General features: G+C 44.0%; 1 protein-coding gene across 3 annotated transcripts in view; it reads left to right on the forward strand.

Moving 5' to 3' along the window:
- The first annotated feature begins 327 nt into the window (after window positions 1-327).
- BCL9 (BCL9 transcription coactivator) overlaps window positions 328-23,158 on the forward strand; it is a 185,989-nt gene continuing 163,158 nt past the window's right edge. For all 3 annotated transcript variants that reach the window (XM_040423016.1, XM_040423017.1, XM_040423018.1), the window contains exon 1: window positions 328-605. The gene's annotated coding sequence lies outside the window, so the exon portion shown is untranslated. The remainder of the gene's footprint in view (window positions 606-23,158) is intronic.

The raw sequence follows: 23,158 nt of genomic DNA on the forward strand, positions 1-23,158 counted from the left end.
AGCAGAGCCAGGCTGTCCCTTCCCCCCACCTTTAGCTGCAGCCCCATGTGTGTGCATGCATGTGTGTGTGTGTGCACATGTGTGTGTGTGTGTGTGTGTGTACGTGTGCGCCCATTCTTGCACAGCACCAGCTCCTGCTTGCATTCTCTGCTTGCCCTGTTTGTCTGTCACTGGAGTTTTTAGTTTGCATTTAGAAGAAAGGAGGAGGAGGAGGAGGAGGGGAGGGGGGAGGTGGTGGTGGAAGGAGGAAGAAGATAAAAAAAATAAAAAAAAGTGGGAGGGAGAATGTCTTGTTTGTGGCTTGTCAGCAAATGCTTGAGACAAGCTTCCATGTGTGAAAGCTACTTGGCATGAATGCCTGGGTCGTACCAAGTCTCCCAGCTTCCAGAGGGGGAGTCGCAAGAAGCGCAGATCTGAACACGGGCAGACAATAGGCCCCTAAAGTGTCCCCCCTAAAGTTGCTTTGATGTTGTCCTGGTGTCTCCAACCCTAAGGGCCAAGGATTGCAAGCCAAGTCGCCTTTCTTGTGGCCATTGACTGATCATTGCCCTTCTCCACTTCCACCAATGCGCCTCAAGCAGCAGCCCTTGTGGTGAGGAGAGAAGGTAAGGAGAGAGAGTTCCATTCCTGATTTCTTTTGGCAGCTTATTTGCTGTGGGAGGGGAGGAGGGGGGCTTACGGCTGGATTCCTGCGCTCACACACACTCTCGCAGCCATGGGTGACACTTACGCTGGTGCTACCACGTTAACCATAAGACAGCCGCCGCCGCCGGTGCCCCTCACCTTCACGTGGAGACAGGACCACCCTACGTGCCATTGCGACAACATTTGTGGGGAAATATTTGGCCAAATTTTGGTAAAATCATATGACTTTTTTTATTTATTTTTTGGCCGTTTCTTTTGCTTCATCTCCTATTATTAGAACTTTATCGTATCGTAAGTCGATTCTTTAACCGTCGGAGCAAAAAGTGGCGTCACCCTATCACGTCGTAAATGATAACGCATTTCATGCCAAAAGTGAAACAAAAATTTCTAGAAATAAAAATGTCAAAAAATTGCATCATTATGTAGATGTGGCAACGATGTATCAATCACTGTTCGAGCAGCAAGCAAGCGAAATCCTCCTGCCATGATAAGAGGGGCACCTAAACTTTTTGGAAGGCCTTTTTTTTTGCGCTAGGTTACTGTATGGAAGTCTGATATAAAGCAGTCTTCTTGATGTGGTTTCCTTCTCCACTCTTTATGCCGTGATTCAATGTAGTTGTCACCGCCGATCTCATTGGTCTTCCTGTAAGCCGGGCAGAGCAGAGGTGGCTGTCTAGAGTCGGGCTGCCGCTGCGGATAAATCACACAGAGGCGGACACTTTACACAAGTGGCGTTTCTTTGTTATGTAATTGTCATGTGGTCGTGTATTTTGACTGTTCTTTCGCGGTACTACGTCTTTAAAAAATGACCGCCTCTGTTAGAATTGCTCGTTCGCATGTTGAGAGCAGCATCTAAAAAGAAAAGGCAAAAAAACATTGTGCCCTTGTGAATTTTGGAAATACAATTTCCAAGTGTGAAAATGTGCCCAATTTTTTTATTTTACAAAATTTGGATTTAGACATTTTTGAAATGTAAACACTGTCTGTAAAGAGGCACCTGGTGTTCTGTATGTCACTATGTACAGGTAATGTATATTTTAGGCCTTGCGTTGCGATATGATGACCGACTCCAGTGTAGAGCACTCAATGCAATCATTTCGCTTTGTGGTTCCTCAAGTGGTTCTTCATTGTTGCAGCTTCTGGTGGTCTCCCAGGGAAAAGCCCCCGTCGCTCTCTACCTGCACTTCTGCAACCCTACGCTATTCCTTGTGCTGGGAGAGAGACAACCTGAGGAACCCAGTCATTTACTGTGAGTGTGCGGCCATAATTTCCAAGAACTCCACAACTAACCTGCCAGAACTTTTATAGTAGAATTGACTTGTAAGACTTGAGGACATTACTTTCCCGTGCTCACATTTAGCTTTATTTCTTTGTACATTTGACATTTTGTTTGACAAAAAGTTGCAAGTAAAACCTATTCAAAGGAGACATGAAAGCGACAATGCAGCGTAAGATTTTAAAGAATTTTGGGGAATAGAGAGTTATTTCAATGGTGTCTCAAAGCAGTGTGGGCACCAAGACATCCTGCACCATTATGTCTACTTTATCTGTACTGTATGGCACTTTTTGGGTGCTCTGTGGACTCTATATATGCTGGGTGTCCTGCCTGTCCGTATTGTTTGGTACTTAGTCGGTGAAGAAAATGATCATAACAGTAAGATTTATCAGTCTTGTATAGTCTGGAGAATCTAGAACACCTCTTTGATAGGTCTTGGCTTGAGTTCTACATCAGGACAAAACCTAGAGTCGGGTTAAGGTTCTGAAATGGTAAAAGTTTTTAGCTCTCATGGGCGTTGGAGCCTGAAGCTGGCCATACACATTAGATGAATGTCAGTGGAACCCACCAATTTCAATGGGAGCGGACAACCTTCTCATCGGTATGGGGCCTCCCAATTCTCCACCAAATGCAGATGTCAGGGAAAGAGATGGATCATGCAGTTGGCGGGCGGAGGTGTCAGGAGGAATAGTTGTTGGGCCATACGAGTGTTCGTCTGACTACCGAATGTGTACGGCCAGCTCTAGGTGTGACCAGTTCAAGACATGGGAAACAAAAGGTATCCTAGTAAGGCCTAAGTAAGTCCTAGTAAGGCCTAACTTTTGGCCTTACTAGGTGCATAAAATAAGTTTGGATTGTCCGCCTTAATAACTCAGGGAGAAGTTGTTTTTGTCTCCTTATGTTTATGTTTATATATAAAGCCACTAGGGTGAGAAGTCAGGATAAAATTGTCCCTAACCAGACGACATGTATGATCAAGAGGTAGATTCCAGAGATCATATAAGGATGCACTCAAAAAATGTGATTTAGCCATTCGGAGTCAAATCCCCATGGCCCATAGCAACTGACACTGGGCTAGGAGATGCAAAAAGTTTTCCTCGTCTGCATCTAAGAGGAGTTTTGCCATTAGGCATTATGAGTGGGGTCTCCTTCAAATGCTCATTTTGAGAAATAGTAAAATTGAAATCAAAGTTCACATCTATTATTTTAGTCCATTCTGATATCAGCAGGGCATCAAATTTCAAAAATTGGGATCTGATGTTTTATACTGTTTTTGAATTTTTGTTGAAATTTGTAAAAGTGCTCAAAAGGAACATGAAATTCAACCAAGAATGTAGATGTCATTGCCAAACAGAAGGGGCAGTGGGGGTCTACAGAGAACAATAAGGTCATGGAAAATCTTCAACGCATTGATCAGTGGTCTCCAGCCTGAACAGCTGGAGAGTCATCGATTGGAGAAAGCTGGATAGTCATCCGTTTTGGAATTTGGTGGGATCTCATTGATACATCTTTACTGTCGTCTTCTGATTTTAGGTTCAGAACTTCATATTTAAGGTGGATATTTCTTGTAGATCTTTTTGGTAGCTTGCACTACATTTTCCTTTAGTAAGCAGAACTCAACAGTCTCCCATGTTTTTGAGGACAAAAAAATTGGAGGTGGGTTGTATTTGCCACATTGCCTTCACTGGAGGTGTATGTGTATTAGGGTCTATTCCTACTGCAGGTCTACCATGAGGAGATATTTCTGATAGACATCGCCCTTAGTGTCCCAACCTAAAATTAACTTAGGCTACATTCACACGAATGTTTTTTGTTTCCGTGTCCGTTCCGTTTTTTTTTGTGGATTGGATGAGAACTCCGCATCCATATGTCCGTTCCGTAGCCCCGCAAAAAAAATAGAACATGTCCTATTCTAGTCCGTTTTGCGGACAAGGATAGGTATTGTTACAATGGATCCGCCCAAAAAAATAATGCCATACCATGCGGACCGCAATTTACATACGGTCGTGTGAATGTAGCCCTAAGGGCTTATGCACACGACCGTTATTGGGTCTGCAATATATGTGCACCGGTCATTCACTTGAATTGGTCCGCAATCCGGAAGATGCGGTGCAGAACGGAGGCACGGAAGCACTATGGAGTGCTACTGTGGGTTTTCTGTTCGTGCCTTCGCACCACAAAAAGTAGTGCATACACAATTTTTTTTGCGGTGCAGACCGTCAGATGCGGATCGAGGATGGGTTTGCTTCTGAAGATGGTGGGCACACGGTTGGTGCCCGTGCATTGCAGACCACAATTTGCGGTCCACAGCAAGGGCCCGGCCGGCACACTCATTCATGTGCGTGAGCCATAAATCACAATATAAATTTTTATTACTGGATGGAATAACTTCAAACCTTATCCAGCCACAATACTGTTATAGAGTGGGTGTATCCGCATCACATAGGGAGACTAGATGGTGACCTCAACCCATTCTGCAGAGTGTATCATTGCTACACTGTAAAGCATCAAGTAGAAAGTTCACTGTCTGCAAAGCTTGGTCCTCTTTTTCTAAATGAAATTTGCTGCTGCATTACTAGGTCTCCTTATGGAGAGCTAAAGAAGTGGTATAGGGAGCCTTATAGGCCGTGCAATGCTCCCTGGGAAAAGGGATATGCAGATTAGTGCTCTGGTGTAGACATAGGTCCAAGGGGTACTGTTACTTCTTGCGGAGAGAGACGGAACTGGTGTAGGGAGTCTTATAGGCCATGCAATGCTCCCTGGGAAATGGAATATGCAGATTAGCTCTCTGCTGTAGACGTAGAATGGATCTGAATTTAATTTTAAAAAATTACTAACCCCGGGGGGAGAGCAGACAAACTATAGCTGACTATACTCATGGGTATCAGTCGTAATGTCATCTGTTATACAGCTCTTCCTGTAACCACATAGCATGTAGTGTAGTGGTAGTCACCCAGACAGGAAGTCAAGTTGTCGCTAGGCAACGTACCCTCCAACATCCTGTAAAATACACCAGAAGATGTTCTTAATGTAGCAGTGATGAGATGAGCAGCTCAGTGGTTAGCACTGGTGTCTTGCGGGTTCTTGGGCCCAGGGTTCGAATCCAACCAAGGACAACATCTGCATGGAGTTTGTATGTTCTCCGTGGGTTTACTCTGGGTTCTCCGGTTTCCTCCCAAAGACGTACTGAAAGGGAACTTAGGGTGTGATGGGGGAAAACCAGGGAGCCACCAGGATAATGCCCTTCGGTTTAGCCGCAAAGTCAAGGTAAGTAAATTTATAGCACCTGTTGGACTCTTTTTTTTTTCATTTTCCCTCGCTTCCTTCAAGATCTGTCCAGTATTAGGAAACAACAGATGTCTTGGGAAAACCCTTTAAGAGTTTTTTGCAGTGAACAAAGGAAGGTCATTCATTTACATAAAGGATACTGTATATGTTACGGCGACGGCTTGACCCCGGTGCTGTCCTGCTAAAGGCACACGTGCCTGTGTCTGTCGCAGTTTCACAGCTCCGTAAGCAGGCCTGTGTGTCTTATTCTGCAGTATTGCAAGGGTTAAACCATCCTGCGGTTCTGTGTGCAGCTGCTAGCCTGTTTCTAACGTGTTGATCAGCTTCTGCTGTATATGCTGTGCTGTTTTTCTCATTCTCTGCCTGAGCAATTGGTGTTGTAGCTCGCTAGCCCCTGCTAAGGTGTGCTGTTCCATTTGTCTGCCAGTGTACCTCTGCCTGTTTACCGGATTCTGACCCCTCTTCTGTCTGACCTGACCAGTGGCTGATTACCGTATTGACTATTCATTGTCTGACCTGACCTGTGACTGATTACTGTATTGACCCTGAGCTGCCTGCTCTGACCTTGGACTTGTGTCACGGATTCGCACAAACTCACGTGTCAGCTGTCAACTACATCAAATAAAAGAAACACTTCAGTTACGTTGCCTGTATTGTCAGCGTCGCTGGTCCCAAATGTGAAGGGGGCAATGTTCACACAGACAGTCAATGCGTTTTCAAGGTAGGACCGCGCTGCTTTTTTAGCAATGTTGGATTCTTCACTCTAGCACAGAACCATCAGCATGTTCGGACACAGAGAACTAAATCGCCCTCCACATAAATATTCCTCTCTTCCAACACAATCCTGTGGGATATCGAGAGATCGCACCAATAGTCTAGGAGACAGTGTTTTATATTGGCTTCTGTGAGTACAATAAAACCTTTTTACCTGACTGGAACTATCAGTACTTCACTATTGGTGCGATCTGTGTCCGAATATGCTGATGGCTCTGTGCTAGAGTGAAGAATCCAATATTGGTGAAAGAAACAGCTCGGTCCTACCTTGAAAACGCATTGTCAACTACATCGAGACTACTCCAGGAGGTAGCGGTCTGGTAGCTCCTCCGCAGCGAAGTCCAGATCCCTGTATAAGGGGTTAAAGGATGAAAACCAGGGAGACGCCAGGATAACGCCCTTAGGTTTAGCACAAAAGTCAAACCGGTTTGTTGACATAGTGGTTCCACACCCACTGATTCTAACAGTAGATAGATATTAGATAGGTAGATAGCTACGAGAGAGCTGACGATTGATAGAAAAGGCAGCTGTGCCCCTCAACTTGTGGTCCACCAGCTATGTGCTTGGGGTGGGGTGAAAAGTGAAGATCTGTGGTAGGTCGAGAACTGCAGAATTGTCTAAAAGCTTTTTAGTCCCAACCCTGAGAAAAATCAGGACTAATGTACAATCTGGTAGATCAATGTCAGGACCATTGTGGGAAGGTCGGGGGGATTCTTCATATAATTATTGTCTGTGTAACCTGGTGGACCCTCAATGTAAATTTCATTTTTGGGATAATGGTTCTTAGGCTGGGACGTGGGGCATATAGGTACTTGGGGTGTACATGTAGGTACTTTAGGCGGCAAATGTAGGTATTTGCATTTTGTGCTGGGGCTGTAGGCGCAGTGAAGTAGAGGGTTAATTCTTCTCAGTCGTTGCCCTGTCCTCTGGAGAGTGGCGCTGCTGTATATTTGGTGGATTCTCAGTATCTGCTGCTGTCAATCTGCTAGCTCTTCAGAATAATCAGCCGCTCTGTCTGGTCTCCGCAGAGCAAATGCAAGAGGGGAGATTGCAGAAATGAGCTCAAGCAGTCTACTACGGCATGGAGCAGAGTCTGGACAGACCACCTGTGTCTTCATGTCTTCCTCCAAATTCCCCATAGGTTGGTCCATGAAATCCTCCATTAGAAGAAGTCATGGACCTGGATCACACACTGAACGATAGGCTGAGGTCCCAATGATTCGGAGGCAGGGACCCAGATGCCAACTGCTGGCAGAGATCCCTACCTTCTATGAAAACCCGTCTGGTGACCAACAGTTTTGCCTTCAGCTACAAATCTGTCTAGTATCATGCTTGTGCCAATGGAGTCAATTGTGATGGCATCTAGGGCCACATTCCGGCACATTTACTAAAAGCTTGACAAGAACTTAAGTACCATAAAGAGAGTCCTTGCTTCAAAGAACTTGGAGAGGTGGTATCTAGAGCAGGTTGCTACCACCCACCATTCTTGATGGGTGAAAGAACTTGTGTAAAGGTTTCAACATTAGTACAAAAGACAGGGGAGCCAGCTTCAGGTCGTGTCACGCTTCTCTCTACAATGGACAGAAAGCGACGGGGACAGGTCCTTAATTCCCGGGATGGGGTCCATCATGGTGGCATAATTCTGCACCTCTGAGAGACCCCAAGTCTTCCTACAGAGCTATGCTGTGTAATATGTCTGCAGTATATAATATAGGGACAGCTAGAAATGTCTTTTGTGTCTTTCACCATGTTCATCAAGACCTTAAAGGGTGCGTGTCATCAGAAAATGACCTATTGTTTAAATCATTTTTTCGAATTTTTGTGATGTTTTTAATTTTCTGTGTCACTATATTAAAAAAAATTGATATCCTTCGATTTTCACACTGGCCACTACGTGTAATAATGGGTCATGATTTCCTGTTCTGTTAACTTTTCAGTAGTCATCTCATTATTATGACAGACATGATTATAATGACAGATATCTCATCTGTATATAGATAACACAGGATCCACCATAGGTGATATCACAGCTTATCTTCTACCTCCTGACCTAGAGAACTCTTCCATAGAAGTCAATAGGGTCAAAGATAGATAGATAGATAGATAGATAGATAGATAGATAGATAGATAGATAGATAGATAGATAGATGATAGATAGATAATAGATAGATATTAGATAGATAGATAATAGATAGATAATAGATAGATAGATAGATAGATAATAGATAGATAATAGATAGATAGATAGGAGATAATAGATAGATAGATAATAGATAGATAGATAGATAGATAATAGATAGATAGATAGATAGATATTAGATAGATAATAGATAGATAGATAGATAGATAGATAGATAGATAAATAGATATATAGATAGATAATAGATAGATAATAGATAGATAATAGATAGATAGATAGATATTAGATAGATAATAGATAGATAGATAATAGATAGATAATAGATAGATAGATAGATAGATAGATAGGAGATAATAGATAGATAATAGATAATAGATAGATAGATAGATAATAGATAATAGATAGATAATAGATAGATAATAGATAGATAATAGATAGATAATAGATAGATAATAGATAGATAATAGATGATAGATAGATAGATAATAGATAGATAGATAATAGATAGATAGATAGATAAATAGATAGATAGATAGATTACATAGATTTTGCACAGGACCTCCATATATTTTCCCAGCCAGTTATCACAGAGTACAAACAATGTAGCCACAAAGAGTTAAGTGACAAATCCAGCTCTGCTACACGTGTATGTCGCTCTCTCTCGGGGGTGACCCATAAATGTAGACAGTATGTTACGTGTAGGTTTAATTTAATGAATGCTTTGTTATTGTCCTCGCTGATCCGTGTGTTTCTCAGGGGCCCAGACACATCGGATTAATACCAGCAGGTGCACTCCCGGCGCTCCGCACCCCGCTGTATGTCAGAATAACAAGTTCTGGTGGAGAGCGGGACTGAGAGTCCTCTCCTGACACTCCATTCATCTCCCTACGGGCGCCACATAAACTGCCGCTGATGGCAGAAGAGATCTCCAGCCTGGGAGAAGGAAGCTCTCGATCACACAGCTTCCCATTTACAGACTGTGATGTATGCCGCCTTGTCCACCCACTGGGCGACAAGTCAAGTGTTCATCCTCTAAGCAGCCAGTGAACGTGGAGCTCCACCTTATAACACCTTCATTTCTCATTATAGCTTTTCTGATACACTGCTCCAAATCCCCCACATAGACATAGTGGTAAATGATAACATTCTGGCTACCTGCAGCCACCACTAGGGGGAGCTGAGGAGCTTACTGCATACAGTCTTGTCCCATAACTAATGTAAGCAATGAGAATCAGACAGCTAACCAGCCCTGTACCTCACATGGGTCCAGAGATCTCCACATTCACTGCTCTGCTAGATTTATATCAGGCTGGTGGCTTGATGGGAGTGTCCATTCTGCTGCAGCTCAGGGGGTGTGTCCTTTCTGCTGCAGCACTGTCCCTATCGCAGCTCAGGGAGTGTGTCCTTTCTGCTGCAGCTCTGTCCCTATTGCAGCTCAGGGGGTGTGTCCTTTCTGCTGCAGCTCTGTCCCTATCGCAGCTCAGGGGTGTGTCCTTTCTGCTGCAGCTCTGTCCCTATTGCAGCTCAGGGGGTGTGTCCTTTCTGCTGCAGCTCTGTCCCTATCGCAGCTCAGGGGTGTGTCCTTTCTGCTGCAGCTCTGTCCCTATTGCAGCTCAGGGGGTGTCCTTTCTGCTGCAGCTCTGTCCCTATTGCAGCTCAGGGGGGTGTCCTTTCTGCTGCAGCTCTGTCCCTATCGCAGCTCAGGGGGGGTGTCCTTTCTGCTGCAGCTCTGTCCCTATCGCAGCTCGGGGGGGTGTCCTTTCTGCTCCAGCTGTGTCCATATCGCAGCTCAGGGGGTGTGTCCTTTCTGCTGCAGCTCTGTCCCTATCACAGGTGGCGCTATAAAAAACAGCAGGTGGCGCTATACAGATACATTTTATTTAATTGCACGCAATTACAAAAGTATTCAGATCCAGGTGCTATAGAATATTTTTCGTGAGACAACCTCTTTAAATGCTATGTATAAACAGTAACAGTGATCTCCTGAGCTCCCTCTAGTGGTGGCTGCAGGTTGCAAGAATTTTATAATTCACATCTATGAAAATTCCCTAAGAATAGTATGATTTTAGCCTCATTGACCTGCAGAGCTGCAGAGCATTGCACCTATTTTGCTCTTCTCCTACAGATGAGTCAACCAAATGCTAATTATTACATTTCTGCAGTTACTCGTCATGTCAAATATGTTTCTCACCTACCGCAACAGCTAATTTCACACTCCACCCTCTTGTTATCAGCCCTGTAAAGTACATGAGCCTTAAAGGGGCTGTGCCATAACTGAAAGTTATAGGGGAGAACTGACTGATCCCCACCGATTTCCAGCACAGGGTCCCCCTTCCCCCATCCTGCATTGTACAATACCAGCAAAGTGAATGAAATGTTAAGAAATCTCATCCACATGCTACAGAAAAAAAATCTGCACCGTAAATTGTGGCAAGGATTGTAAATTCGCCGTATGTAAATTCTACATCTGGGTTTCACCCGTAATACATTTGTTGCATTTTGGGCTGGAATCTACAGCGGCTAGGATCTTTCAGGTATAATCAAAATTCTGGTGTAAATTATGATAAATTTGCCTGACCTACCCCCTCCTGCTAAACCCAACCCACTCTTTATTAAAACGTACAGAGCCTGGTGGAAAGTACCCGAAAAGTCGCAAATTATTGTGCAAAATGTGACTTTTTTGTACTTGAAGAAATAATAAAGGCTGTTAGGTTTCCCAGCGATCAGTTGCAACTGCTCAATTTATTTGTAGTGCCCCCACAGGGTAAATTAGGTATTGCATTTTGCCAATAGAAATCAATGGTCTGCCATGAAAGTGCCAGGTCCTCCAGTGCTAGAGACACCCTTTCTATTCTTTTTAGACACTTTCTGCCATGGACAAGTGATGAGTCCTGAGCTGGGAGACCCTCCAACCTCCAAGCCCCCCACCACCACCACTCCAACCCTCCCCCCCCCCCCCCCCCCCCCCCCGCCATCGCCTCTAAAAGAATCATTAACTTTAATAGAAAAAAGATGAATAATGCACATATTGGGTTAAAAACCCCTTCCCCAAAAAGTGGTTTCCATCCTGTGGCTCTTCAGCTGTCAGGGCCTGCTGGGATTTGTAATCTTACAACAGATGAAGACCCCCATAGGATGGAGACCCCATAGTATCGGGACCCCATAGGATAAAGACACCAAAGTATAGAGACCCCGAGGATGGAGATCCCAACGGATGGAGACCACTCGTTCACTCTGCAGCTTTAGATATTTTTCCTCCCTGTATTATGGAAGGACGTGTAGAAGATGTCACTCATGGATGGGGGCAGTAGCTGTAGGGGTGAAGAGCTTCCAGTTGGACCTGAGCTCTGGTTCTTGAGGGGTCCCAGTAGCTTCAGGTTATGCCCCTGCTCATGTTGGCGGAGCCATTTGTTGCTTGCACGCAACTTTCTGTGACTTGTAATAAAAGTTTCCTTCCATTTGCAGAATCCAAATCTGAGACAGACAGGGAAAGCATGAAAATTGTAGACACCAGAAAACACAGGTGGGGGAGGGGGGCGGCTGGAGGACAGCCAGGGTGGGCAGCAGGGGGGGGGGGGGGGCTCAGACTCTATAAAAGACATGGCTGCAGGACAAAGAGAGCGACACCTGAGAGACAGACAACGCGAGACACCTCCTAGAAGGCATCTATGGAGACCTCAAATGTTGGCTCTTGCCTCTTGGACTCATGGCCAAAGGACTCTATGGACCATCTCCTTAGCTTTGATGTTTTTGATGTATGATCAATGGGGGTCTGACCACCTTATGGCAAGAACGGTGGTCGTCTGTATGACTTCATTCACTGTCTATGGGACTGGCGAGTACAGCTGTTTCAAACTGCAAGGGGAGGTGGTCACACATGGACAACACCGCTCCATTCTCACAAGGGACTCAAGGAAACCTTATCTTATGACTGATGAGGGTCCCAGTGTCCTCTTTTACTAATTTATAGAAAAAAAAAACCCGGAATATATCATCAGGGATTCTGCGAGGTTTATATATAAAGTTTATTGAGACAACGACATCGTATAGTGATTTAATAAAGCTTTCTAGCAGTAAACCTGTTGTGGTTACCCATAGCAACCAATCAGAGCTCTGCTTTCATTTTTCCAGAGCAGTTTCATAAATGAGAGCTGATCTCTGATTGGTTGCTATGGGCAACAAAGGCAGCCTTACTGTTAGACAGCTTTCAGAAACGAGACCCTTTGTTCTGGATGTCCTAGAGACTAATCTGGTCTCCGGAAATCTCCAGAACTGAATTTAGTGCAGGAAATAAGGAACAAAGTAGGAGCCAATGAGTTGTTCATTTCAACCAGCTTTATTTATAACGTCCTGGAGAAGCCCTTTAAGACCAGTCTCACTTACAGTTATCTCTTTTCCTCTGATTTGTCGCAGTCAGTTTTCTAATTACAGCATCTCCACATCACTTAACCTCTCATTAAGGAGGCTCCCCGCTGTAATGATTTGTTTTATGTTCACGGAGAGAGCTGAGGGGCCTCCCGACTGTCACACACTCATCAAAGATCACGCCGTGGCAGAAAGAGAGGGCTACGGTGGAATTTTTTATATACCCTATATACCATTAGAAAGTTTTTATTTAAGGGTCTAGTGCCGGGTCTGAAATAATTTAGGGGTAAGGTCGAAGGGGAAAAATAATGATGCGGTCTGGATTAATTCTGGGGCCAGGAATAGATTATTTAAAAACTCTCGTCTGCAGTTTGGATAAAATTTGAGGTCTAAATATATTTTCGGATCTGGAGTCTGCATTAATTTAAGGGTCTGAATTTGTTTTGAGTTCTGATCTGATGTCTGGATTTATTTAGAAGTTTAAAGTCTGCATAAAGTTTGGGGTCTGTTCTGGACAGTACATTTATTTTGGGGTCCTATCTTTACAATATGTTGGCAAATATGGCAGCGTGGTATGTCACTTGCTGCACAATATACATATGGCAGCACAAAATATATCCCGCTCCCCATATCACAAAACACCAGACAAGTTTGATGACTGTTTCCAATAACACACAGCAGAATAGTGAGTGCAGCTCTGGAGTATAATACAGGACGTAACTCAGGATCAGTACAGGATAAGTAATGTATGTACACAGTGACTGCACCAGCAGAATAGTGAGTGCAGCTCTGGAGTATAATACAGGATGTAACTCAGGATCAGTACAGGATAAGTAATGTAATATATGTACACAGTGACTCCACCAGCAGAATAGTGAGTGCAGCTCTGGAGTATAATACAGGATGTATCTCAGGATCAGTACAGGATAAGTAATGTATGTACACAGTGACTCCACCAGCAGAATAGTGAGTGCAGCTCTGGAGTATAATACAGGATGTAACTCAGGATCAGTACAGGATAAGTAATGTAATGTATGTACACAGTGACTCCACCAGCAGAATAGTGAGTGCAGCTCTGGAGTATAATACAGGACGTAACTCAGGATCAGTACAGGATAAGTAATGTATGTACACAGTGACTGCACCAGCAGAATAGTGACTGCAGCTCTGGAGTATAATACAGGATGTAACTCAGGATCAGTACAGGATAAGTAATGTAATGTATGTACTGTAAGAAGGTACAAGGAATCATCGTGGATGATAGGTACGTGTCACCGAGGTTCCTGGCCTCGGTGGAGTAAGAGCCGGTTTTTATGTGTCAGCAGCAGTTGCTGTTTGACACCTTAATACTTAGTATGACTATATAGCTGATCCGGGACGGCTCTTACTGGGAGTAGTCAAAGTGCTGGGTGGGTGACTACTCCCCATGTTCCAGGCCGGTTTTTGCCAGGCCTAAAAACTAGCCAGCACTGCCAGGTGAGAAGGATTACCTCAGTCTGACAGTGGAGCTCAGGAGGTGTGTGTGCTGGGATATGAGGCTTGTGCCGTGCTGGAGGGCTGAGACCCGTCTGTAAGGGAAACGGGCCCCCTAAAAGCCTGCTATGGACTGCTGGAGGCAGAACTGCCAACAAGGGGATTTTTGCTATGTGGACTTTCCATTGTGTGTGAACTAACACCAAGACTGCAAAGTGACGTTTTGTTTTTGCTTTATGTGTGAATAAACACGGAAGTTTGATTTAAGAACTGGTAATTTGCCTCTGTACTGCATCCGCACAACCTGTCTACCAGAGTGAATCCCCAGAGTACACAGTGATTCCACCAGCAGAATAGTGAGTGCAGCTCTGGAGTATAAGACAGGATGTAACTCAGGATCAGTACAGGATAAGTAATGTAATGTATGTACACAGTGACTGCACCAGCAGAATAGTGAGTGCAGCTCTGGAGTATAATACAGGATGTAACTCAGGATCAGTACAGGATAAGTAATGTAATGTATGTACACAGTGTCTGCACCAGCATAATAGTGAGTGCAGCTCTGGAGTATAATACAGGATGTAACTCAGGATCAGTACAGGATAAGTAATGTAATGTATGTACACAGTGACTGCACCAGCAGAATAGTGAGTGCAGCTCTGGAGTATAATACAGGATGTAACTCAGGATCAGTACAGGATAAGTAATGTAATGTATGTACACAGTGACTCCACCAGCAGAATAGTGAGTGCAGCTCTGGAGTATAATACAGGATGTAACTCAGGATCAGTACAGGATAAGTAATGTAATGTATGTACACAGTGACTGTACCAGCAGAATAGTGAGTGCAGCTCTGAAGTATAATACAGGATGTAACTCAGGATCAGTACAGGATAAGTAATGTATGTACACAGTGACTCCACCAGCAGAATAGTGAGTGCAGCTCTGGAGTATAATACAGGATGTAACTCAGGATCAGTACAGGATAAGTAATGTATGTACACAGTGACTCCACCAGCAGAATAGTGAGTGCAGCTCTGGAGTATAATACAGGATGTAACTCAGGATCAGTACAGGATAAGTAATGTAATGTATGTACACAGTGACTGCACCAGCAGAATAGTGAGTGCAGCTCTGGAGTATAATACAGGATGTAACTCAGGATCAGTACAGGATAAGTAATGTAATGTATATACACAGTGACTCCACCAGCAGAATAGTGAGTGCAGCTCTGGAGTATAATACAGGATGTAACTCAGGATCAGTACAGGATAAGTAATGTATGTACACAGTGACTCCACCAGCAGAATAGTGAGTGCAGCTCTGGAGTATAATACAGGATGTAACTCAGGATCAGTACAGGATAAGTAATGTAATGTATGTACACAGTGACTGCACCAGCAGAATAGTAAGTGCAGCTCTGGAGTATAATACAGGATGTAACTCAGGATCAGTACAGGATAAGTAATGTAATGTATGTACACAGTGACTGCACCAGCAGAATAGTGAGTGCAGCTCTGGAGTATAATACAGGATGTAACTCAGGATCAGTACAGGATAAGTAATGTAATGTATGTACACAGTGACTGCACCAGCAGAATAGTGAGTGCAGCTCTGGAGTATAATACAGGATGTAACTCAGGATCAGTACAGGATAAGTAATGTATGTACACAGTGACTGCACCAGCAGAATAGTGAGTGCAGCTCTGGAGTATAATACAGGATGTAACTCAGGATCAGTACAGGATAAGTAATGTAATGTATGTACACAGTGACTGCACCAGCAGAATAGTGAGTGCAGCTATGGAGTATAATACAGGATGTAACTCAGGATCAGTACAGGATAAGTAATGTATTGTATGTACACAGTGACTGCACCAGCAGAATAGTGAGTGCAGCTATGGAGTATAATATAGGATGTAACTCAGGATCAGTACAGGATAAGTAATGTAATGTATGTACACAGTGACTGCACCAGCAGAATAGTGAGTGCAGCTCTGGAGTATAATACAGGATGTAACTCAGGATCAGTACAGGATAAGTAATGTAATGTATGTACACAGTGACTGCACCAGCAGAATAGTGAGTGCAGCTCTGGAGTATAATACAGGATGTAACTCAGGATCAGTACAGGATAAGTAATGTATTGTATGTACACAGTGACTCCACCAGCAGAATAGTGAGTGCAGCTCACTCAGCTCACTCACACCTTAGATGTTATGGTTGGTTATGCTGATGGTTGCTATCGCAGGTGCGGCCTAACAAAATTTTTAAGCTTGTCAGTGTTATGTGGACAGGCATAATACACTACAATACAGATACAGTATTGTATTAAAACGTACAGAGCCAGGTGGAAAGTACCCAAAAAGTGGCAAATTATTGTGTAAAATGTGACTTTTTTGTACTTAAAGAAATAATAAAGGCTGTTAGGTTTCCCTAAAATTGTTATTGATCTTACAAAACAGTGACAATTGCAGAATTGCTGTTTTTTTTTCTCATTTCCTTTCAGAAAATGTTTTTCCCTACATTATACGTACCCCAAATGGTGCATTTAAAAAAATACAACTTTTCCCATAAAAACAAGCCGTCATATGGTTGCTTTAAGGGAAAATTTTTATTTGGTTATCATACTTAGTCAATATGTGATGTAATAGTTGGTCATAGGATGGCGGTATTCAATCACTAAGTGATGTAATATTTGGTCCTGGTATGGCAGTATTCAATCAGTATGTCGGCCATAGGATGGCAGTATTCAGTCAGTAAGTGATGTAATCTTTGGTCATGGTATGGTGGTATTAAACAGTAAGGGATGCAATATTTATTAATGGTATTGAGGTATTCAATAAGTATGTTACATAATAGTTGGTTATATGATGGCAGTATTCAATCAGTATGTGAGTTAGTAATTTGTCATGGTATGACGGTATTCAATCAGTATGTGTTGTAATGGTCTGCCGTAGGTTGATGGTATAACATCAGTTTGTGATTCAATATTTGGTTATTGTATTGCGGTATTCAATTAGTACGTGACATAATAGTTAGGATAGCAGCATTCAATCAGTATGTGATGTAATATTTGGTCATGGAATGGCGGTATTATATCAGTATGTATTCTAATATTTGGTCCTGGTATTGAGGTATTCAATCAATAGGTGATGTAACAATTGGTCATGGTATGGTGTTATTTAATTGCTATGTGACTTAGCAGTAGGTTATGGTAGGGCGGTATTCCAACATTATATAATGTCATATTTGTCATGGCATGGAAGCATTCAAGCGCTATGTGACATAAGATTGGATCCTGATATGATGCTTTCTATCAGTATGTGGCAGTAATATTTGGTATATTGTGGCGGTATGATTTGGCCCCTTTATCATGGTAATATTTGCTCTACAATATACTGTGAACACAAGTCACGCATTCTGTTACATCATGGTTGGCACTGTAATATCATCTACACTACCGAACAGCAGAACTCAGCTGGTGACCACTTCAGGACACATGACCACATGTCCTGCAATGGTGGTCACCCAGGTAGGAAGACAAGTAGTTGCTAGGCAACCTGAATACACTAAGAGGGAGATGAAAGATAGAAGTAAATACAGATTTGGCAAATGCATTCATGTGATAAAGTGAAGAAGGGTAAATAAAAAACCCAAAAAACTGTAAAACCTAACAGCCGCATGAGCTTAACACAATCCTAAAAAACAGCCAATCATTTCAGATTCATTTGCTTCGCTATTTTAAATGCCAAGTTATTATGTTCGTCTCATCAGTAATGACTTGCAGTGGGGGGAGCTGCGTACACGGAGCAGGCGCTGTCGTACCCTGTGCCAGATCTCATTTAGAGGAGCCCTTTAACCTGACGGTAGATACCAGCCAGCAGGCTGGTACGGGCGCTCGGTCCCTCTGCTCGCCCCTGGCAGAAGTTTCTTTGGCTACGGTGATCTCTGCTAATGTTGGCCTAAGAGGATATGTCTTGCCCCCTCCTGATTTGGCTCCGTCCCGTGCCAGCAGCCGGTCATTCCTGCCAATGTCTGGCAGCAAATCACAAAGCAGAATGCGGGCACCGGTTCTCCTGAGCGTCCTGCAGTCAGCTGCTTACATAAACTTCCATCATTTACAAGTGATATCTGTCCCCGGGAAAGCTGGGTGACGACAATGAAAATGTTGGCAATATTTCGGTTTATTCATGGGTTAGGTACGGTATCACACAGGATGGGCTTAGATACACTGACTCAGCATGATGGGGAGTGTAGTACCAGGACCAGATTACAGCATGGGCCACAAGCTTTCACCACTAGGGGGCCTCCATCGTACCAGTAACGGCATCGCGGTTTTATATAGGAAATGTATAGCGCTGCTATTTCGGCACTGCGTGGCACTGATTTCTGAAGCTATGGAATTGTCCTCTAGTTACATCACGGCACTATTGTGGGGGCATTATGTATTACTATGATGGAGGGTGACTGGCAGAAATTTGCAGGCACTATGTGGTACTATTACACGCTATGTATAATACTATTATGTTGGCACACTATGACAGAATTCTTGGAGGCACAGTATGGTATTATTTAGGGTAGCATTGTGTTGGCACTAGATGGTACATCTATGTAGGTACACTATGGCAGTACTATACGGTACAATTATATATGTACACTGTGGAAGTATTGTATTATTATAAAGATACACTTTGGCAGCATTATGTGGCCACTGCATGGTGCTATTATGTAGGTACACTAGGGCAGCGTTGTCTGGACATTGTATGGTCCTGTTAAGTAGGGATCACGCCTTTCTTTTTCCACATCAGGTCATGGCTTGCGCTTCTCTGGCTGGCCCCTCCACTCTGCCAGTAGGGCGAACATGCTCCCTGGTTCTTAAACGACCAGTGCATGTGCCCCCTAATCTTTTTGGAGTTGAAGGGACCTACACTAGTCTGTGTGGTGGGGAGGTAGTGTACTGTACAGCATATGCACATTCATGTAGTTATATGTGCAGTGACCCGCTGGTTCACCGCTAAAGGGTTAAAGCTATAAGGTTATAGTTTATTATCAAAAATCTTTACTGTAATGTTAACCACGCACTATGTCTATGCACTAAAAGGCTATGGGTAGGAGATAGTTAACTGGCTTTGGTTTTAGTTGCCGGGTAGTGGGCTGGTCCCATTCCCCTGGTTTATTAGTTGTTCTGGTGAACAGGCAAGAGAGAAGACCTGTTTTGCATGAGTTGCTGCCAAGTAGACCAAGACAGAAGGTCTCCATTGTTCCGTTCTTTTTTTTTTTCCATTCTCTTTTTATTAAACATTGCAATCCTAAAAGAGAGCATCGGTAAAACATCGGAAAACATCGTTCCTGAAAGGCCATGTGTACCAAGACAGTAAAGCTAACACACGCATACAGCTTTAGACTTTACTGCATGTGGTTAGGGTTAATGGCTTCTGGCGCCCGTCACACTACTGAGACAGACCCCGCAGTTGTGCCTGTACTATGACCCCTATCATCTATTCAGTAAAAGAGAGATGCTGTTTCTTATAATCAAGCTGGCCTGGTCATTGATCTCCACATTCCAGCCCCAGGGCCTTGTTCTCCTGCTTTGCACCCAGCTACCCATTCACCTAACATTAAGAGCACCCAGCCACCATCAGACAGGAGACCCTGAAGACCAGGGTGTGCCCCGAGGGCAAGAATGGTTGCGCCCTTCCATCCTTGGAGAGTGCTGGAGTATGGATTAGACACCAGGAGGACTACAACCACCCTCATTGCCATAGCCAACACTTCCATGCTCTCCCATCCACATATCCCCTGTGGGCCGGTACAAGGCATATGGTGGTCACCTGGTCAGGAAGTCTAGTGGTTGCTAGGCAACCAGACCTTAGTCTGTAAAACAAACTGGAGTGAAGGAGCTTTATGAAATTAAAGGGGGTTTTTGTCCCCAAAATAATCACTTGCCAGTGACTAAAAAAATAATTGTTCCCATCCAGAGTTCAGTGACTTTCTGTTAAGTGACATCATCACAGCGCAGCTGGGTGTCACTCAGCATCATTAGACTGCGGAAGCCGATTGCAGGTCACTACGGTTACGCGTCCTCGTCCACCAGAGAGGTGGACTCTCCTTGCTCCCTGATTGGTGACAGCCGGTGACGACAGTATGATGGGGCTGTCCTTAGGTAGTCCCCATTAGGACATATTGTGGATAATGCATGCAGTCAAGAATTGTTGGTGTACACGGGGGAGCAAAAACTGAAATAAAGAAAAAATAAATTTATAAAGTTTTATTCAATTAAATAAATAAAACATTTTCCAAAGGAGCTGTCCAAAATGAAAGGAGGAATCTGATTGGTTGCTTTGGGCAACTAAACAAGTTCTAATTTATACAAACGGAAAATGCAAATGCGATCGCACACTACATCCAGCACTCTGCCCTCCATGCTGGATGAGACATTGGTTTATATTTTGGCCAAAGCATAGTAAGCCACTCACCGCGTCAAGGCTGTCTCATGAGTGGTCCCTAACTCTTGTTCCTACCTGTTCATGGGCCATGACAGCCACATAAAATCCAGGGAATGCAGGTCAGCATGCAAGCCAAGTACACTTTGCTTGTAACCCCGTCCGGTGCCATTACAGCTTTCATCGGATCCAGGGATGCAAGTACCAACATGCATGCTGAACCCACCATATACTTCTCCTGGAGCCAAATGGCTAATGGTAGGTTCTATACAAGCAGACTCAGTTTTATACTGACTTTAAAACCAGCCTCAAGGACAGATTAACTGGTCAGGTGTGCAATGACTCCAAGGAGATCGCCACGCCTCCAATATATACTACAAAGAAAAAAATAAGGGGTTGGGTCAGCACAACCTGCCTGTAGGTGCACATCACTATGGCGAAATACATATACAAACGGAAAATGCAAATGTGATCGCACACTACATCCAGCACTCTGCCCTCCATGCTGGATGAGACATTGGTTTATATTTTGGCCAAAGCATAGTAAGCCACTCACCGCGTCAAGGCTGTCTCATGAGTGGTCCCTAACTCTTGTTCCTACCTGTTCATGGGCCATGACAGCCACACAAAATCCAGGGAATGCAGGTCAGCATGCAAGCCAAGTACACTTTGCTTGTAACCCCGTCCGGTGCCATTACAGCTTTCATCGGATCCAGGGATGCAAGTACCAACATGCATGCTGAACCCACCATATACTTCTCCTGGAGCCAAATGGCTAATGGTAGGTTCTATACAAGCAGACTCAGTTTTATACTGACTTTAAAACCAGCCTCAAGGACAGGCAGGTTGTGCTGACCCAACCCCTTATTTTTTTCTTTGTAGTATATATTGGAGGCGTGGCGATCTCCTTGGAGTCATTGCACACCTGACCAGTTAATCTGTCCTTGAGGCTGGTTTTAAAGTCAGTATAAAACTGAGTCTGCTTGTATAGAACCTACCATTAGCCATTTGGCTCCGGGAGAAGTATATGGTGGGTTCAGCATGCATGTTGGTACTTGCATCCCTGGATCCGATGAAAGCTGTAATAGCACCGGACGGGGTTACAAGCAAAGTGTACTTGGCTTGCATGCTGACCTGCATTCCCTGGATTTTGTGTGGCTGTCATGGCCCATGAACAGGTAGGAACAAGAGTTAGGGACCACTCATGAGACAACCTTGACGCGGTGAGTGGCTTACTATGCTTTGGCCAAAATATAAACCAATGTCTCATCCAGCATGGAGGGCAGAGTGCTGGATGTAGTGTGCGATCGCATTTGCATTTTCCGTTTGTATATGTATTTCGCCATAGCGATCTGCACCTACAGGCAGGTTGTGCTGACCCAACCCCTTATTAAGTTCTAATTTATACTAGTTTGATAAATGACTCCAAATATTATATACAGTACAGACCAAAAGTTTGGACACACCTTCTCATTCAAAGAGTTTTCTTTATTTTCATGACTATGAAGGCATCAAAACTATGAATTAACACATGTGGAATTATATACATAACAAACAAGTGTGAAACAACTGAAAATATGTCATATTCTAGGTTCTTCAAAGTAGCCACCTTATGCTTTGATTACTGCTTTGCACACTCTTGGCATTCTCTTGATGAGCTTCAAGAGGTAGTCCCCTCAAATGGTCTTCCAACAGTCTTGAAGGAGTCCCCAGAGATGCTTAGCACTTGTTGGCCCTTTTGCCTTCACTCTGCGGTCCAGCTCACCCCAAACCATCTCGATTGGGTTCAGGTCCGGTGACTGTGGAGGCCAGGTCATCTGGCGCAGCACCCCATCACTCTCCTTCATGGTCAAATAGCCCTTACTTTCAAAGTTTTCCCAATTTTTCGGCTGACTGACTGACCTTCATTTCTTAAAGTAATGATGGCCACTCGTTTTTCTTTACTTAGCTGCTTTTTTCTTGCCATAATACTAATTCTAACAGTCTATTCAGTAGGACTATCAGCTGTGTATCCACCTGACTTCTCAACGCCACTGATGGTCCCAACCCCATTTATAAGGCAAGAAATCCCACTTATTAAACCTGACAGCAGTGGCGTACCAAGGGGGGGGGGGCGGGGGGGGCGGCCCGCCCCGGGTGCTACTCACAAGGGGGGTGCCATGACGGAGTCACCCCTCCATCCACTGCTGCACCGCGACGCGACTCCGCCAGGCGCCGGCTTCTGTGGAAGGATTATTGCGGCGGCGCGCAACATGACGTCACGACACTGACGCCGCCTTCACGGATCTTTTAAAGAAGCGGAAGGATCCATTACCAGCGGTCGGACGGAGCCTGAGGCATCATCAAAATGTGAGTAAATAATTGTGTAATTAAGGGGTGTGTGTGTGTGTAATTAAGGGAGGGGTTTGTAATTAAGGTGGGGAGGGAGGGGGTGTAATTAAGGGGGGGAGTGTGTAATTAAGGGGGGTGTAATTAAGGGAGGGGGTGTAATTAAGGTGGGGAGGGAGGGGGTGTAATTAAGGGAGGAGGTGACGTGTAATTAAGGGAGGGGGTGTAATTAAGGGGAGAAGAGAGGGGGTGTAATTAAGGGGGGGGTGTAATTAAGGGAGGGGGTGTAATTAAGGTGGGGAGGGAGGGGGTGTAATTAAGGGGGGGTGTAATTTATTTCCAAGTTAATTTATTTTTCACAGTTATAGTTTTTTCAAGTTGATATAGAGCTTACAAATTTGTAATAAATATTATTGAAAACAT

The sequence above is a fragment of the Bufo bufo genome, chromosome 3 (assembly GCF_905171765.1).
Source record: "Bufo bufo chromosome 3, aBufBuf1.1, whole genome shotgun sequence".
Taxonomy (NCBI): Eukaryota; Metazoa; Chordata; class Amphibia; order Anura; family Bufonidae; genus Bufo; species Bufo bufo.